Source organism: Poromitra crassiceps (genome assembly GCF_964638095.1).
Source record: "Poromitra crassiceps genome assembly, contig: HAP1_SCAFFOLD_305, whole genome shotgun sequence".
NCBI classification, from domain to species: Eukaryota; Metazoa; Chordata; class Actinopteri; order Beryciformes; family Melamphaidae; genus Poromitra; species Poromitra crassiceps.
In genome coordinates, this window is record NW_028152096.1 from 193,749 (window position 1) to 213,932 (window position 20,184).

The 20,184-nt window shown below is 47.3% G+C and overlaps 1 pseudogene across 1 annotated transcript in view; it reads right to left on the reverse strand.

Moving 5' to 3' along the window:
• Positions 1-1,394: 1,394 nt before the first annotated feature.
• Positions 1,395-20,184, reverse strand: part of LOC310771018 (reelin-like) — a 39,913-nt pseudogene continuing 21,123 nt past the window's right edge. Inside the window, exons 24-42 of the transcript in view lie at positions 19,974-20,144; positions 19,702-19,842; positions 17,342-17,519; positions 16,684-16,876; positions 16,219-16,472; positions 15,111-15,265; positions 14,324-14,538; positions 13,376-13,553; positions 13,012-13,187; positions 12,792-12,898; positions 11,755-11,997; positions 9,790-9,965; positions 9,625-9,698; positions 9,206-9,367; positions 8,790-8,947; positions 7,951-8,170; positions 5,719-5,916; positions 5,447-5,545; positions 1,395-1,491 (exon numbers count right to left, since the gene is read on the reverse strand). The product of the transcript in view is annotated as a reelin-like (transcript). The remainder of the gene's footprint in view (positions 1,492-5,446; positions 5,546-5,718; positions 5,917-7,950; positions 8,171-8,789; positions 8,948-9,205; positions 9,368-9,624; positions 9,699-9,789; positions 9,966-11,754; positions 11,998-12,791; positions 12,899-13,011; positions 13,188-13,375; positions 13,554-14,323; positions 14,539-15,110; positions 15,266-16,218; positions 16,473-16,683; positions 16,877-17,341; positions 17,520-19,701; positions 19,843-19,973; positions 20,145-20,184) is intronic.

Consider the following 20,184-nt stretch of genomic DNA (forward strand, 5'->3'; position numbering starts at 1 on the left):
TTAAATCATGAAATAAATATTTTGATCTGAAATCTAAATCCACATTTATTCTCATCACACACACACACACACACACAGCGAGAGAGAAAGAGAGCAGCTGGAGCAGTGCGTGTACAGCATGAGGTTTGGACAGTTCTTTATTTCCCTTTTATAAGGCTGCTGGGTCTCCCCATAGTGGATATACATATATATACAGGAGATTGCTATACTGGAGTTACACTGAGGGGAGAGGGTCCATATTACACAGACTTCAAAAAACAACACTGATAGAGCCTCAGGTATCAGAAATCAGCAGAGAGAGAGAGAGGAGGGGGAAACAGCATAAGAGAACAGGGAAGGAGAGAGAGAGAGAGATAGAGGGGGGAGATGCAGTCAGAGAGCCTGACTCGACCGCCTAATAACTTAACACTAGAAAATAACATACAGATTTCACGCACAGTGCATCTTAAATAGGTTACGTGGAGAACCATTTACCATAAATATCTGTATTTTTCGGGAACCAACATATATAAAAAAAACGATAATAAAAAAAATCATTGTTCAGTCTTTAATTCTTTTTTTCTCTTTTCCCCGTCGTGCAAATCGTTCTTTCCTTCTTGCCGTGGAGGCGGGGCGTGTTCCGACTGGCCCACATCCGTTCTGGATAAACGGGGGGAAAAAGGGAACAGAACCGGGCCCCACCCCCCCAAAAAAGCATGAATTAGTAGAAAACGAATGAACGAACGAACGGAACACCACAGTCAACTCATCACGAAAAGAACCCACAGACACACAGAACAGCAAGAACACAGTACTCTTTTTTTCTGTTTTTGTTTTTGTAGCATCGTCATCACCGTTATTCCTCTTAAAGGAGAATTTCGTTTTTTTTTAACCTGGAGCCATTTCCTGGCATTAATTAAGATTTGGCCACTCACCTAGCGATGTCTGCGGCGTTTCTGGGCGTCCTAGCGTTGTTTTGAGATCAATATCGTCCAAGTCAGTCGTAAAATGGAGTTGATTTGGGGCCAAGTGGAAGCCTGTATTTCCTGCATCTAAATAGCTATTTTTCTTCCCGTTTTTGAGTCCATGGGGGGGGAAAAGTAAACAAAAATGGCCGCATCGTCACTCCTTCCTTCCGAGTCTCCTTCCCGCCAACTCGCGTGGTTGGGGGGGGAAGGCTTTGATTGGCTGCAGCGTAAACTGAACAGATGGGCCCGTGTGTCTGGCAGAGGGTGGGAGGGAACGGAGGTCTAAGGCGGACTGGAATCCAGCGGTGGATGGGACTCGACAGGGTTGATGACGTGTTGTCGGGAGAGCGCGGAGATGTGCGCGCGGGCGGAGATGTGCGCGGGTGGGCGTGGTCGATGATGGTCGTGATTGGAAGGTCAGAGGGGGCAAATCCCTTCTCGGCGGGTTCAGGCATGCTGCCGCAGTGCCCGCCTCTTGCAGCTGTAGTAGTGGCGCAGGCCGGTCTGTCTGGCAAAGTTCATCATGTAGTTTTGCTTACGAGTGCTGCGGGGATACAAAGACAGTGAGAGGGGGGGGGGAGGGGGAAGAAAGGGGTGTGGCCATTAGTGATCGAATAAAAGGGCGGCGGAAAAAATGCAGACGTCTCCATGCCACGCCCCCTCTCATCCATGCCACGCCCCCTCTCATCCATGCCACGCCCCCTCTCATCCATGCCACGCCCCCTCTCATCCATGCACACACATTCATGCGGCCATTTTTCAGTCAGGTTTCAGGCGTAACCTCAAACACTCAACATGGCTGATGATGGCTCAGAGGATGGGTGGCGGTGGCGCTACTCTACACAAGTGGAGTTCTTTACACTACTGTACATATGAGAGGCGGTTAATAACGGGTGGACAATGGCGGTAGAACTATAGCTACATGTATCGAATGGCGGTGCGAGACCAAAATGTCACAAGACGAGACACGGGACACAGAGTTTACAAACATACTACGATTACAGATGCTAGAGGGTTGAATAACTCTGACCCTGCTCTACCGGAGTGTTTGAGGTCAGAGTTCAGAGGAACAGCCATCACATGGGAGTGAGGTCAGAGTTCAGAGGAACAGCCATCACATGGGAGAAAGGGAAATAATGTAAACAAAACAAAAAGGCATAACAAAATGCAGGGTTGTGAGCAGAGAAGGAGTGATATTGAACTAAGAGACACAGAGAGAAGCTGCGGGAAGATCGCTTTTGCTTAGCCTGTTCATTGCCTCTTCCATCCAGCAGTGCGGTGCCAGTGAGCCAGGAGTGCAGCCAGGGCAGGCAGGGGCCTCTGCGAAGCGGGTGGGGGTTTGGGGGTCGGGGGTGGGACTGGTTAGGGGATGGGGAGTGTGTGGCTGGTGTGGTGATGGGTGGGGGTGTGAAGGTGGAAGAGGGGCCCGACTGATGAAGTGGATCGTCTGTGTGTGTTTTTCTGTCAAACAGCAGGGGGCAGCACGGAGGGAGCTCCTGGCTCTTATCATCGTGTGGTTGGCCGTAGACAGACAGCCATGAGTGTAGGAGTGATGGAGAGCTGGCGTTGACAGTCGATCCGTGAAGCCATGCAAGGAACTGGATGGAGGTTCGTCAGGTGAAACTATATCTCTGGCCAAATGTGTCTGTAGCAGGAATTAATGTTGCTAGATGCCCTGCATTGCAACTGATATCGGTGTGTGTGAATGGAAAAAAAAAAGATGTTCAATGCTTGAATGAGATAAAGTCCTTTTCAAATAGAATCCTTGGACTGTGTGTGTCAGCTGGTGGGCTGAATTAGTAGCTGGGTCAAAGACACTAGAGCGGTGTCTCATAGAGGCAGCAGCAAGAACACAACAGATATAGTGATGGATTACATCACACATATACACACAAACACAATACCATTGACATTTGTACATACCAGTATGTGTAAGTTCTTTGCATTAAAAAGATAATATACGAAAAATAGAATTATAAACTACACATCAAAGCCATAATACAATAATGTATCCTCAGATGGTGACATTGTGTTGAATTAAGTTAACAAACCAACTTTTAGGAATGGAGTTATTATTTCACGATTGGAAAATAAAGTAGAATATTTGCGCCAAGCGTTCATGATTTCACCATTAATTATTTCCTTCCACAACAGGTCATGATTTTCTATTTTTATACAATACATTTTTATGTTGTTTTTCTCTCTAAAGATGTGTTCCTGTGTGGATTGCTGCGTGCTGCTTCATTCTGTCAGCAGCGCCTCCACCTGGACACTGTGGGGTGGCTGGCCTGCTTATAGAGTGCTGCAGGAGTCCCAAAACCCAGAAATGAGTTTGTATCAAAGTCAGTGTGGGTTTTTTTATGGGTTTGTGGTTATGATGCCTGAAATATGGTTAACAAAAGTTTATGATACTTGCACATTTTGTTCAGCAAGATAATCTTCACAAATGAACACCACTTTTTTTAAGCGTTTTCTGTCGATCACATTTACGCTTCAGAAATCATAGAAGTTCTGTTCATTTGTGAAGATTATCTTGCTGAACAAAACTTGTTATTTTCGGCAATAATCAAAACCTGGGGCGATGCTAACTTTCGGGTCGGCCGATAAAAATATGAGCTCTATTGGCCTGACTGGGGCTTACGTTAAGGTGAAGGCATGGAGATGATGGTGGTGGTGATGATGAGGGGAGGGCTGGGTGACAGTGAAAGTGAGGGAGGGGGTGCGCGATGTAACAGGGAGAAGTTGGGTTGGGGGCACCGGGGGGGGGGGGATTCAGGAAGTGGCGGAGAACTTACCTGACATTACAGCCATGCCAGAGGGAGCAGAATACAGAAGAGAGCAGAGGTTAGAGCGCGAGAGGGGAGGGGCAGGTGGAGGAGGGGGCAGCTGTCTCGCAGAAAGGTCTGGGGGGGCAGAAACCCCGGCCTGGGGAGGCAGGCGGAGGGGGCCCGAAGCAGGGAGGAGGGGGGAGAGAGGAGAGGCAGAGAGATGGTCAAGAAGGTTCAAGGAAGAACCCAAGTATCAGGAGGAGAGAATAAGTAGAGGAGAAGCCGAAAGTGGTGGAGAGCGAATGAAAGTGAAGGAATGGAACAAAGATGGAAGGAAATGAGAGACAGGTAGAGGTGGATATAGCGGTAGTCCATGAGAGACAGGTAGAGGTGGAGATAGCAGTAGTCCATGAGAGACAGGTAGAGGTGGAGATAGCAGTAGTCCATGAGAGACAGGTAGAGGTGGAGATAGCAGTAGTCCATGAGAGACAGGTAGAGGTGGAGATAGCAGTAGTCCATGAGAGACAGGTAGAGGTGGAGATAGCAGTAGTCCATGAGAGACAGGTAGAGGTGGAGATAGCAGTAGTCCATGAGAGACAGGTAGAGGTGGAGATAGCAGTAGTCCATGAGAGACAGGTAGAGGTGGAGATAGCAGTAGTCCATGAGAGACAGGTAGAGGTGGAGATAGCAGTAGTCCATGAGAGACAGGTAGAGGTGGAGATAGCAGTAGTCCATGAGAGACAGGTAGAGGTGGAGATAGCAGTAGTCCATCCGTTGTATGCCAGAGAGGGAGGCAAACAAATAGAAAGAGGGACCCGGGGGTTTTGGAGCAAAGGAAGGACAGGAGAGCAGCAAGGTAGGAAGGAAAGGCGTGAGGACCATGACGTAAGCAGAGGTCAATAGCAGGAGGACACAAGGCAGCACGAGCAGAGGAGTGAATAATCAGCACATGATCAAACAAGGGAGGGAGTGATATACATATAAGCAGCAGGGAGGAAAGGCATGTGGGATGCAAAAGAAAAGAGTGAAGAGGAGGAGGAGGAGTGAGTGAAGGAGTGAACAGGTGAACAGAGAGAAAGAAATAAACAAAAGAGCAAAGTGTGAGGATCACCATCACTCTTTTCAGCAGACACTGTTGAAAACCGTGTGAGTGAGAGAGAGGGAGTGGAGTTGGTCATGGCCACACTAGACCAGGGACAGCTCAGGTTAGGTGTGTGTGTGTGTGTGTGCGTGCGTGCGTGTGTGTGTGTCTGTGCGTGTGCGTGTGTGTGTGTGCGTGTGTGTGTAACTTGACACATCACTCTATATCGATTGTACAAGTGCTAGAGTGCATTTGACATGACTGTATGTAGCATTTGAAATGCATTGGGTACAAGCCTGAATTAGCCCCCACATCATGAGGGAACATTGCTCTGTTACCCACAGCAACATGCAGGAAATGCATTCAAAACACTTCATGATCAGCGGCATGTAAAGAATATGTACGAATTATCTAAGTGTCGACTTTTTTGCATAATATGTTCGGTGACCTGCAGAAACTTTGCAACTCCAATTTTGCTATTCCTTTTTTCCTACTATAATCGGATGCTGGAATTGTCTTCCAAATTCACGACCCTGGTCGCAGACTAAAACACTAAATCACTTCTGAGGCAAAGGCAGACTGGGGCTCTGTCAGGAGGGCCAGTCTGGGGGCGGGGCGCCAGGGGCCCCGACTGGCGATCGGGTACTCACAGAACTACTTCCACGTGGTCCAACGCCCACTGGTCATGTCCTGCGCCGGCGTGGCGTGGCTGCCACCATCGCAGCATCACCCCTTTAACCCTCGCCTCTCTGGAGACACCAAAATGGGAGACATGAGGTCAAAGGTCAAACGGTTTCACACCATTCCCAACTGTCTTTACGGCATTGGGTTCAAATGTGATGAGTGAGGGTCAAACACTTAATATCATAGTAGTGATGTGCCTGTGTCTGTCTGCCTGTACGCCTCTCTATGTGTCACTCACAGTGGGATGTTGTAGGAGACCCTCTGGGCCTTGATGAAGTCTTTGGGCTGGTGCTGGGCGATGACGTGCCAGCTGACCCCGTTGTTGACGCTGTACTGCAGCAGCACGGCCCGGTCCACCGTGTCGGCCTGGTCCAGAGCGATGTTACAGCTGTCTGTCTGCGATGTGCTGCCGATCTGCAGCACAAACATGATCTTGCTGGGGGGGGGGGGGACAGATAGAGGGGGAGGGAAGATGTGAGGGAGGAAATAGACGTTTTTTCTCCCCAATAGACCCATTTCATGGGGGCCATTTTGTGCCGAAAAGACAGGGTAAACACAGGTGCAAGCAAAACACTAATGAGGGTTTCCAACTTCCAATGATTGGAATTTGGAAACCCTCATTAGTGTGTTGCTTGCACCTGTGTTTACCCTGTCTTTTCGGCACAAAATGGCCCCCATGAAATGGGTCTATTGTACTCCCCCCGCTGTCTCGCTCGTTGCTCCGCCCCCTCTGCCGATCTGGGGAAAGCCGTAGACGAGCACATGATTCTTCCGATACATGTGCAGTCGCCAGCCGCTTCTTTTCACCTGACTGCGAGGGGTTTCACCGGCAGGATGTACGTAGGGCATGGGAGGATCACGCTATTTCCCCCAGTTCCCCTCCCCCCCGAACAGGCACCCGGACTGACCAGAGGAGGCACTAGTGCAGCGACCAGGAGGACACATGCCCCACCCGGCTTCCTGCCCACAGACACGGCCAATTGTGCCAGTATAGGAACATCTGACCAAGCCGGATGTACCGTTGCCGGGAATCGAACCCGGGTCTCCGCGGTGTTAAGGGCTCATTATACTCGAGCAAGCTCCGTGGGGGTGGAGCTCCGCGAGTCTCCGCGAGTCACCGTGCAGACCTCGCGCTGGGGCAGATGCTGTTATACTCAGAAGTGATCAGCCAAGTGATCAGCATGTATTGTACAATGGTAATAGTGAGAACAGCCCGTGAAAAGTCGCAATGAAACGCTATTATGTGCAGTACTGAGTGCGCTTTCACTCTCAAACGACCGTACATCAGCACATGAATGAATCACCAAACTTGTTTTTACTGAAAGCCGTTTTAGTTCTCAGCCCTGATAGCCTACTCTGTGCTGCTTTTAATCTCTCTCAATCATGCTCTCAACACAACACATTTACTTGGTGAAATGACTAAAAACGAACAGTTGCAAATCAAAGTTTATAGCCTACCACATGGGTCAAGAAATGTGGGGAAAACACAGCTCAGTGTTCAGGGCTCAGTGGCTTGAAAGCGGCCATGTTTGGAGAGAAGCCGTGCGGAGGTCGCACTGTGAGAAAAAAAATCAGGCACAAGGCGAGCGCCCGACGGAGGTAGCGAATAACCACGCCCAACAAATTTACGTCATTTGACGTGCCCGGCCCTGGGGGGCGGGGTGGGGGGTGGTGGTGCAACCGGACGCGTGCGCGCCTCGGTGCGGACAGCTGCTGCGCTTTTTCAGAGAGGACTGCCTCTCTTCACAGTCTGATTCAGTCAGCACATCCGATACAGGCTACAGTATCATAAGCAGTACTAATGACCAAACCACATCAAACCTGCACACCGCATGCAGCTCTAAAAAGCAAAATCACAGTATGATCTCTATAGTTTATCTGCACGCTCAAAGACACTCTTGTCGTGCGCACGGGAGGGAGGGAGAGAGACAATGTGAGCAGCATTAAATAAAAAACAGAGCATGCCAGGCTGGCTGACTCCACCTGCCTGCGTGAGTGACGTTTGATTTGCACCTACTGTGCTGGCAGCGCCACCACGCTCGATGTGGTGAGGGCGAGAATAACATGCATTTTGGTATATCCTTACTGTGAATTCGACAGTGATTAAGCACACTCGGAATCATATCAAAATCGCGTAATTTTATGCAGAATCCATGATAAGGTACAGGAAAAACATTGAAAATACAAAGGGAAAATATATATATAGTCAATATTTTAGAGACCCCCCAAAGTTTCACAAGTCATGTTTTCAGGGGGTCTCATTTTTTTTTAGGGGAGCCAACGCCCCCCCAGCTCCCCCGTAGTTCGCACACTGAGCATAAAGCAGCCTTTAGGCGATGTTACCTCTACATTACCCAGACACCCCCTGACTCTCCGTCTGTTGTACTGTATGCTGTGGTGTTAAGCAGCGACTCCAGAGGTGTAGGCTACGTGCACATAACTAGTTGATATGTTTTGGTAGTACCTGTACCTGGCTCTGGTGAGGTCCAGGGGTTTGGTAACAGCCTGCCTCATCTTACAGCCGTTAAAGTAGAGCGAGTCTCCGTGGGCGTGGGGGGACAGCTGGCCACACCCACTGCCCACGCCGCCGCCCTGGATCAGCTGCCAGCTCTCCTGAGACACGCTGCCAGACTCAAAGTTGTCCTTGATGGAGCTGGGCAGGTCACTGCTGGACAGGGAGCAGTCGTCACCTGTTGAGGAGTGAGGAGAGAGAAGAGGGTGACGAAATAGAGAGAGAGAAGAGATGACACAACTGGCGACTGTGGTGCTGACATGATTTGTAAAGTAAAGCGTACATAAAATAGCAACTTTGGCATGTATGAGAATATGTAAGCCCCCCATTTTTCTTTTAAGGGTAACATATGGATATGCTGCTTCATGTATGTCCAGATGTATGTCTGGGCGAATATACCGGGATTCACATTCACAGTATAATGACTCAGATTGACGTTTGAATTGTGCTCTTGGTAGAGCTGCTATTTTATTGTTACACTCTACTGACCAGTCCTTATGCAGTGCCTTGATTTATGACTTTCATACATGTACAATGCTGTATTACTGATTGTATGTCTACATTGTTTTTGTACAAAAAATATATATCGCAAAAAAAGGAACTTTGGCCAACTCCGAGTGTCCAAGACATTTCTTCAGAATTGTTTAATGTTTAATCACTTATGGAACTTTTTTTTACCACCAATAGTAATTTGAATAACTCCACTTAGACTAACACCTCTCAGCTCAACAGGTTCAATGATAAAGAACGGTGTTTGTTGCTACGAGTTTGAATCTAATATGTTGTTTGTGGCCCACCATGGTACCCCTCGTCACAGATGCAGACCACTCCATTGGTACAGTAGCCATGGCCGCTGCAGAGTCCTGGACAGGCCTCTCCTATGTAGACGTGGTCCACGGCCCAGCCGTGACGCTCTCCTGTCCCCTCCTTTTGGATCCAGCGGAACTCGGTGGCCCTGGACATATGAATAACAAATCACAAGATGTTTACAGAACTCACGGCTTGCAATCGAGAGATCAGCAGCACACAATTTGGCATTCAAAGACAGAAAAGAAAAAAATATCCAAAGGGTGATAATTTGTGATATTTCCCAGTGCTAGGGACAAAAGCCAAATCTGCATGCTCCTACGCTGAAGACACATGTTCCTACTATGAAGATGCATGTTCCTACCCTGAAGACACATGTTCCTACTATGAAGATGCATGTTCCTACCCTGAAGACACATGGTCGGGCAGCTGCACGGTGACCCTGGTCCATGTGGAGCTGTTGACTGGGCTGTAGATGGTGGACTCGTGGAACTGGAAGGGAGAGCAGCCCACGTTGTTGACGGAGGAGGGGAGGCACTCTGACTGAACCAACTGCCACGAGTCAGACCTGGGGGGGGAGAGCGGGAGCTGAAAACTGTTCTTGTACAATGTGTTTCCATGCATGAACCATGTATCAAATCATCTTTAAAGGCAGAAACAACAACACGGGGGATTCTCTTACACTCTTTAGAAGTTACCCAGAAGCTATTTTGTGATGAACTGTTGTTATGACTTTCAACAACCCCTAAAGAAATGGTGTGAAGCGTGAGGACGTTTTCATCTTTTTAGGAACATCTTTCATAAAGGAACCCCCGTTTCTCTCACCTCGCGTCCTTCCTGAACTGCAGCAAGATAGAATGGTGGTCTTCACAGGTGTCTGCCTCGCATCCAACAACAATCTGCACCATAGAGAAAGATAATGAAGGACTGAAGACACCATGTACACAAGATTAAAGACAGCAGTTGAGTTGAGACGTTCTCGGGCGCTACCTTGAACTGCAGAATGTATCCAGGCTGCACTATGAGTTCACGAGTGGCCAGGATGTTGTGCGTCTTGTCCTGGTTCTTGTTGGGCCAGTACAGGTGGAAGGACGGGTTCCCACAGAAGCCAGCTGTACGCACAGCGTTAGGGTAGAAACTCCAGCTTTCCTCATGAGAAACACCCTCTGGCAAAAGACACAAAGAGAGAGGGAGGAAGGAGATTCAATACAATTTCCAAAATCTTAAAGGTCCCAATTCGTGCAGCTGTAACCTCTTAAAAACCTGTGTCTCTGGTCCATAAAACATGATTCTGGATTAATCTGTCGAAAATATAGCAACCCCGTTTGTTGTGACGGAGTTCTCACTTCCTCATCTCGTCGCTTCCCAAGAATGGCCTGTTTCTATAATATATTCAGAACTAACAGTTCCCATTGGCCGCTGAGGGAGAGCCCGCCCCAGGCTCCCAGCGGCCAATCAGATTAGCGTCTGTGGACCAGCACGCTAGGTTGCGAGTTATCGTTAACTTAACGGTACTATGCTAAAGAGGACATCTCAAAATGCCTAGACTTACCGAATGCACCTCTGCAGTTGCTGGATCACGTACAGTTGGCGTCGCTCCAGCTAGAAGTGTTAATTTTGTGGCTATAGACTAAATGGTGCAGGTAGCTTGTGTGAGAGAGACCCGCGCAGTATGCAGGAGGAAGCTAGTGACGTCCCAATTCCCCTCTGGGCAAACGAAGCGTTTGGGGGTGTGGCTTGGAGGAGACTGCAGGGGGACGCTGGATAGGGACAAATCCAACTGTGGCAGTTCTGAGCGTGTGACCACTCATTACAGGGAGGGCTGACAGCAGTATATATGCATTTACAAGTAAAAACAGCTTTTGCACGGAATGGGACCTTTAACACGTTCACTGCCAATGACGAGTTGACTCGTCAAAAAAAATCCAACGGTTGACTGCCAATGACGAGTTGACTCGTCAAAAAAAAAAAAAAAAAAAAATTGACGGTGGGACGTGGATCAACGCCCCCCACGTCTCCTATAAAAATATTGGAGCCACCGAACGTGTACAACCCATTCCACCGACCCACTAAGTGGCGACAGTGCTCTCCAGACTAGAAAAAGTCGAGCCAAAACTGCAGGGGAAAGCGCGAGGAAACCATTCTCATACTGTAAAATGGATTGGCGAAAACGCTTTCGCTTTCGCGCATTATCGCACTGGGAGCTGGCGGTGGGGGATTGCAAATTTGCATAATAGATTATGCGTGCAACACACTTTGAAACACCGGCAGACAGCCCACAATCGCACGCAGCTTCATTGCAGCTGAGCTCACAACCGAAACGACTCATGCAGACTCGCCCAAAGAGCAGCCGCCAGCAGCCAGGCAGCACAGACAGGCAGAGCCTCGCTTGTGACAAATGCTGCAAAGCCACCAGAGACACACCCACGGAGGGAGGAGTTTGAAGGAGAGGGGGGTTTCCTGCTGCTATGGAGGAAATTACTGTTCAAAACTATTGTTTAGATGTCTGACGTCTTACGCCAAAAATAAATGGTTAAAGTGACTGTTCTATCGAATTTCACAAAAAGCCATTTATCTCAGAATAAATTTTCAGACGCTGAAACCATGCTGTATTCTACTGCTAATGCCTACATAACTACTAACTCTACAAACTAACTCTTTTAGACAGAGAAAGCACACATTCTATTAGTTCTTTTGAGATCATTTGTGTTCACAAAATCTTAGCAGAAAAGAATCCTCGGCTCTTGAAAGATGAGCCAGAATCCTCAAAAAAAAACCTTGGCAGAACCTACCTACAGTATTGAAAAAACGGCTGGCAGTGAATGTGTTAAGATACAAATTATTAACCAGTACCGAAACGAGGCAAATACTCATTTCGACTTGTGAGTTTTCACCCTCCAATCATAATGAGCCGACGCAAACCCGTCCCCGTCTCTGAGCCCAGAGAAATCTCACCATCGTCGAAGGTGTCGAGCAGTGTGGGCGGGTTGATGTCTGAGCCCCCCACCAAGATGTTGTCTATGGCCCACTGGGCTCTCTCCAGGCTGGGGGAGGCCAGGCCAGAGGAGATGGTGAACGGCTGCCACCAGCGCAGGCGCGTGGCGTTGGTCAGGGCGCCCTCTGGGAGGACGATATAGTCTCTCCTCACGGACACATACTTCAGATAGTCCATCTCATGCAGCAGGGTCCATGACACGCCTGAGAAACGGATATGGACAGGGTGAGAGAGAGAAAGAGAGAAAGAAGAAGAAATAACCGCCTTGCGGTTGTATCCCCCCGCCAACAAGTCAAGTTGCAGTTTACATCCATGTCTGTCCAGACTCGTAAAATATATGTAATGAAGGAATCTAATAAAAGTTATTATTATGTGTATTTTGTGGCGAAATGGAAGTTACACTATAGAGTATTGACATGTATGTTTCCAGTAATATAAGTACTTCTCAGTGAGAAACATGCTGTCTTCAGCTAGAGACTTTTCTTTTCTTTTTTTTAAGAGGAGAGGACTGATAGATCACATGGTGCAATGACAATCACCTGAAGCTCAAATATCAGCAAAAACCAATGAGCTTGTGGTGGACTACCAGAGGAACAGGAGCCTTGTCCTGGTTGTCATCCAGGGAGAGGAACTCAAGAGGTTGGATTCATACAAGTATCTTGGAGTCCAAATCATGCTTGAATGATTATTCAGTCAGATAGGATTTTGCTATCTGCAAAAATAAGTGACAGCACTTGCACCGTTTTTGTAGAATGAAGTCACAGTGAAGTTGACCTTTGAACTTTTGGATATAATGTCACCACTTAATTTTATCCTATTAGACATTTGTGTGACATTCTGTCATAATTAGTGTATGAATTCTTGATTTATGGCCAAAGACGTCTTTTGTGAGGTCACACTCAGTGACCTTGACCTTGACCACCAGATAGTAATCAGTTCCTCCTTGAGTCCAAGTGGACATACGTACAGTACACTGTATGTTATATTAGCACTGCACCTCCATCAGTAGAGTAGTCCAGCAGCACTCCCTCTTTACGGCAGGTTGGACGGTGGCACATGGTCACGTTATCTTCACTTCCTATCCTGGCCCAGTACTCCACAAACCTATAACCACAATGACAAGCAGCTTAATGATGCAGTAGAACAACAGTACAACATGGAGAGAAGAAGTATGTGCTGAATTTCATTGCAATTATTGACAGAAGCCGAGTACTGACTTGGCCCCGCGGAGGTCCAGGTCAGCAGTGACAGCCTGTCTGGCATCGGCCCCACCGAAGTAGAGGGCCGTCCCCTCCACCAGCACCCCACAGTCTGTACAGGGCCGACCGCCCTCCAGCACCTGCCACTGGGGCCCGGCTGACCCTTCCCAGTCAAAACGCTCCTTCAGAGATGCCTGGGGAGGGGGGGGGGGGGGGGGGGGGGTCAGAGAGAGGGGGGGGGGGGGGGGGGGGTGGAGGAGAGGCTAGAATCAAGGACCAGCTCAGACAGATGGATTCTATTTTTATTCTAATCTGTTCTTGACATGAGCAAAGATATTTAAAAACAAAAACGACTGTGAGGATTTAGGCTCTTCCACTTTACCTTCAGAGCAGTGCTGGCGTAGCAGTTGGGTCCAGTGAATCCCGGGTCGCAGAGACAGCGCTGGTCCAGACAGTCCCCATGTCCCCCACAGTGGCCGTCACACGCCGGCCCGATGTAGAAGTTCTCCACACCCCACTGAATGTCTGAGTGCTGCTGGTAGAATCTGAACCTCACCGGCCTGAGGAGCAGAAACACAAAGACAGTGTGGCTGAATCTTTCTGTTCATATACAGTATAGTGTAAGTGTGTTTTAAGTGCATATCATTTTCATGATTCATATCACAGCAGTCTTTTCGTTTCTCATGGCATTCAAATATGAAACGCATGCTAAATCTAAAGGAAGTGAAGGCAGACGATGGGAGAACTTGGAGCAGGACTTGAGAGGCATTTGCTTCTTGTTGATGTAGTTCAGGGATACTCAACTTGCTTTGCCCGGGGGCCACCTTCGCGAAATGACAGAAGGCCAGGGGCCAGTCAACAAAATCAATATACATTTTTCCGTAGCGGACCGCAGGCCCCTGGGGTGTCAGCCGGAGCCCAGTCCGACAATGTTGCGCACACCGGATAGTTAGTTAGGTTAAGTACATACATAAGTGCCTGGGTAGCGAGCAGACGGCAGTATTTGACAATTTAGCAGCTAAATCATAGATTATTGAAAGATATTCCATATTCCAGACTGAACGTTATAACAGAAGTGGAGTATTGGCCAGAATGACATGAACATTTGGACACTTATTCAGCGGGTATCTTGCATGTTGCGTTCAGGTGCACTGGGATTTTATTTTTATTTTTTTGCAATTCCATCGTGGGCCACACAGGGGGCGGGGCCGCCAGTTGAGTATCACTGATGTAGTTGATGTTTTATTGTCATGTTTATTTATTTATTTATTGTCACGTCATGTTTTATTGTATGTTCTGTATTGTTTGTTAAAGTTCAACTTCAACCCACTTGTCAGCCAGGCCGTCCGGCAGGAGGTAGACAGCCCTCTTCCAGCCTGCAGCAGGGAAGAAGACCGAGGGCTGGGAGACCTGCCCCCCACAGCGGGGGTCAGCAGGCAGGCACTGGGGCACCAGGTACTTCCAGGTCACCCCATAGTCCACCGAGTACTGGACATGGACCTGCCGGTCTGCATGGCGCTCTGGCACACTGCAGCCTACCGCCGTCTAAATGAACACACAGATATTGATGAACATTATTTCACTTTCATACAGAATAGGTTCTCCCCACTCTCAAATGCGTGTAAAGGTGCAATATGATATCATGGGACAGCTGTTTGCATTGCCATCGCATCAGAGTGCGTTTACATGCACACCAATAAACTGATAACTGTGAGTAATCAGTTCATGGCAATAATCTGATTTCTGCGTTTACATGCACTTTAATAATCCGACAATAGGAAAAACCCAGGTTGACATGATTCAGTCAATTAGTCGGATTTCTCTCCAGAAGGCGGCGGTAATTCAACTTTTTACATGCAACTTGTACATGCGCAGATGTATAAACCCACAAGAAACCTGATACGCTGTATACATGCACTGAAAAGACAGGTTATTGGCCAAAAACCTAGGTATGTTTATCGGTTTATTCATAACCCGATAACGGCCATAAACGGATAAAGCTTATCAGTTTATGCTGTTTACATCAGCATTTGAATAATCAGGTAACTCCAGAAATCCACTAATAAACGGTTTATTGTCTGCATGTAAACGCACTCATTAGTGGGCTCATGAGTTACCTTGAACTGCATGACCCAACCCTTGTCAGGGACAGTATCATGTGTGACAGCGTACACCTCTCTCCCATCCACGTTGCCACACACCATCACCCCGTCAGGGGAGCTGCAGAAGCGTTGCACTGTGCAGTCCTCTGAGAACAACCAGTGATCGCTCACTGAGCAAGACGGAAAAAGAGACAGATATATGAGACAGAGAAAGAGTGAGACAGAGAGAGAGAGCAGACATGCAAAAGGTAAAAGCTTTTGATATTAATAGTTATAATAACAGAGATGGGTGATTGATGATTGGCTAAACATGTGGACAATACACCAAACATCCACCAGTTCTCGGGTATGGAGAGAATTCTCTTGGAAAAACCTGATTCGTGTTTTTGATCACGCCCAAGGTTAAGAGTAAATATTCAAATATAAATGCACAATGTTGGAGAGAATGTGGAACAACAGATGCAAATCACACACATATATTTTGGAATTGTCACAAGTTAACATTGTATTGGACTGAGATTCATAAGTTTGTACAGAAAATACTAAGATGATGATATCCCTAAGAGTTACAATGTACTTTACCTGTGTAACTTCACTGAAGGAAATGTACAATTGCGAGATAGATATCTGATCAAAATATTGTTAATAGCTAGTAAAAAAGCTGTCACAAGGAAGTGGGGAAAAGTAGAACCTCCTACTCAAGGGCAATGGAGGGATATAATAGAAGAAATCTATAGCATGGAGAAACTGATATATCGACTAAGACTACAGGAACAACAGCTGGAAGAAAAATGGGAGAAATGGACAATATTCAAATCCCAAAACAGTGACGAAGATAACTGATATAACAGACAGACGATTGACGGACTCACTGGATGAAAAGGAAAACATGAACGTAGCACCCAAAAAGTAATTTTCTTTGTCATTTTCTTTTTCTTATAATTATGTATGTCTTTTATGTATAAGTCTTGTCCATTTTATGTATACTTGTTCGGAAAATGAAACTCAATAAAAAAAAAAAAAAAAAGTTATAATAACAAAAAAAACATGGAATAAAATGATATTCGATTGTTGACTGGGACAAATTAATTAGACCCCCAGATCTAACTTTGCTACAGTATACCTATGGGGGTTTCCTCCTGCTCGTTGAGTTGACTTGTCCTGCCTGTGGGGGTCCCATCAGCAGGAGCTCTTTCGTGGTTGGGCAGTGCCACGCCTCCAAAGGTATCCGAGATCTGAGCCCGTGGGTCTGAGCCTGCGATCAGGACGTTATCCAGTGCCCAATCACTGTGGTCCGCCCCCTCATGCTGTGGCTGCCACCAGCGTACACGCACTCCCTCCTGACGGGCAGCAGGGGGCAGCAGCACATTGACAAACCTGAAGACAGACATGAACTATGTATTAATACAGAAAGAGCAGGCATACAGTAGGCCTTTCATAATACTACATATACTCTTGCCTGTCCACAATGCAAGTCCAATATATTTCTTGCACATACAAACAGCTATTTGTCAAGTACATGCTCGACAGCACATACAGTATTCAGGATGTAAAGTGAAATGAATGTGTGGATGGTGAATGGACCCACCCAGGCTTGGTGTACAGATCGTAGAAGATCTCGGTCAGTAGGTGCCAGTTGATCCCTCCGTTCAAGCTGTACTCCAGAAGCACACCCTGGTTAGGGTTGCTAGGTGCGATCATGCAGCCGTACATGAAGTAGAACTGGATGAACTCAGCATTGGTCAGGTTGAGGTCACAGTCACCAGCTGACGGCTGCAACTCTGCGCACACACACGCACACGCACACACACGCACACACACACACACACACACACACACACACACACACACACACACACACACACACACACACAGCAATGTAGCTTAAATTCAGTCAGGAAGACTCTATGCTTTAAATCACTTCCCATCCCATCCTGCCCTTCACATCCTTCATACATGCATGCTCACACACAACGCCCCGTCACTCCCGGGGCGCCAATAGAGGCATCAGGTGTTTGTACCATCTGGCCTCAACTAACCAATAGCATAGTGACACATCTCCACACACCTCCATTGCAAGCCAATCATATTGCTGCTGTCTTTTTATTAAATACTATGTGTCTTTCTATCCAATTCAGCCTGCCATCTCCTGCTGCTGTCATCGCGCAACAAGAAAGAGAGATGGAAAGAAAGAAAGAAAGAAAGAAGGAAAGAGAGAAAGAAAGAAAGAAAGAAAGTATAGTTACTCCGCTGAAGTGCAGTGCAGCTCCGGAGGCCACAGCTCCACACACGGTGCTGAGCTTGCCCCCGGTCAGCAGGTGCCAGTGGCTGAGGGATGGGGCTCGGCTGAAGCTGTCCTTCAGCTGGGAGGGCAGGGGAACCACAGGCTCGTCACAGTACTCCCCTCCCCACTCTGGGTCACACCTGGGGGAGGATGGTGGAGACACGCACACAAGATTCAACCACAATGTGGCCATCAAAACACAGGTATACATAACTATAACCATACCATAAGATTATATGCTTGCCCATTCCTATCCACATTAATGACAGTAGTTGTGATTCAAACTGATAGCTTAAGACATTATACACAATAATAATTTTGGAGAGTGCACATGCATAGGTACTGTACACTGCCCTGCAAAGCTAAAAGGGGGTAACTCAATTTTTGTCAAAAATGAGTTTTTGTCATTTTTGGAACATTGAAGATCTGCTTTATCATGTGGAAAAATATCTTGAGTCAATTGTGTTGTTTTTTGGAGAAAATAGGCGGTCATATTTACAGTAACTTCCAAAAGCCCTAGAAAAGCCAAGCAAGACTAAGGTAACATCAGTTACGGTTGTTTGGTTTGGTTTGACTGCACTCTGAATGCTCTGCCCTGCAACGCAAAAAGGGGGTAACTCACCAGTATGCACAGGTTGAGTTGAGGTATGAGTTACATTACTGGGCAGGCCTAATGCCATGATTGTGACATCGGACCAATACCACCCCCACCCACACAGACACCCACACACACACCCACATTAACTCCCAAGGTTGCCAGCTCATATGGCATTAACCCCCTAACCCTTATACATTAACCCGCGAGGCACCTCATATGACATTAACCCCCGAGGCACCAGCTCATACCACATTTACCCCCGAGGCTCCAGCTCGTACAACATTATCCCCAGAGACGCCAACTCATATGACATTAACCCCCGAGGCGCCAGCTCATACGACATTAACCCCCGAGGTGCCAGCTCATACCACATTAACCCTGATGCGCCAGCTCATACAAATTTAACCCCTGTGGTGCCAGCTCGTACAACATTAACCCCCGAGGCGCCAGCTCATACCACATTAACCCCAGAGGCACTGCTCATATGAAATTAACCCCCGGAGGGGCCAGCTTATACAGCATTAACCCCCGAGGCATCGCTCATATGAAATTAACCCCAGAGGTACCAGCTGATACAACATTAACCACCGAGGCGCCAGCTCATATGACATTAACCCCTGAGGTACCAGCTCATACAACATTAACCCCCGAGGTGCCGCTCATATAAAATTAACCCCAGAGGTGCCAGCTCATACGCCATTATCCCCAGAGGTGCCAGCTCATACAACATTAACCCTCCAGGTACCAGCTCATACAACATTAACCCCCGAGGCGCCGCACATATGAAATTAACCCCAGAGGTGCCAGCTCATATGACATTAACCCCCGAGGCACCAGCTCATATGACATTAACCCCTGAGGTACCAGCTCATACAACATTAACCCCCGAGGTGCCACTCATATGAAATTAACCCCAGATGTGCCAGCTCATACGACATCAACCCCCGAGGAGCCAGCTCATATGACATTAACCCCCGAGGCGCCAACACACAGAAACACAACAGGCCAACAAGACTCCCACCAAACTAGGCTTGAAGGATGTGTAGCGGCCTGATAATCTAGTTAGATTATATTTATACGTATATTATATTAAGCGTAATTGTGTCATGAACATGAGACTTCATGTCTATGTTATCATTATTATCATATATACTGGTTTTATATAGTGATAAGCAACCAAGTGAAGGATCAAATTGAAGTTACTGTCTTTTTGCTTGGTATCACCCCTTATTATTTTGCAGACAATGCAAAGCCAGAGTAAGTTAACTTCCAAATAAGGGTCAAAGGTCAAGTTTGAGCTAAAAAAAATTATGTAGATAAATAACTACATTAAATAAACAAATAATTAACACATTTCCAGTTTTCTTCCTACAATACATTTGGCTGGACAACAACAAAACTTTAAAGTCATTTTTCTCAGTTCTACACTCTGGCGAGTTACCCCCTTTTAGCTTTGCAGGGCAGTACAGTATTCACTCTTTTTGTCTCAGAACATAGAAGATTAAAAACATAAAAAAAAAACATAAAAAATGCACAGTCTAAAGGTAAATAACGAAAATGAGATGCCACAATTTACTGACATGGTGACAAGGTGAAATGAAGGGTGCAAACAGAAAGTGCACAAAAAGAGAAACGGTCACATCAGGAGCATCATCAGTGCTTCAGTGGAGTCTTCAGAGTGGAATGTGTGTAGTGTAGGCATGCAAGAGCAAGCGGTTACTCACACACAGGAGCTCTGTTGGCAGCGTCCGTGTCCAGAGCACATGTCTGGGCAGCCATCTCCAATATAGAGGTTGTCCAGAGCCCAAGTCTGCTGCTTGTCAAAAGGAGCCTGCTGGAACCAACGGAACCTAGTGGCTGGAGACCTGACGGACATAAAAAAAAATCACAGATAAAAAAATATGTAGGATAGAATTCAACCGTAAACTGTGTCACTGTAATTTACTGCTTTCATTTCAGATGTTGTCGTGCCACCGGCTGTGTCTACGACGCTAACCTGGCGTAGGAGGGGATGGGCATGGTGACGCGCCCCCACTTGTTGTATACGTGTCTGAGAGCAGCACCCTCTGCAGGGTGTAGGACGAACAGTCGGGGCTGGTAGGCAGACAGTCTCTGACCACAGGCTGCCAGCTCAGACCCAGGTCCAGAGAATACTCCAACTCTATGGCTGTGGAGAACGGAAAACGACAGAAACAAGGAGACGATCA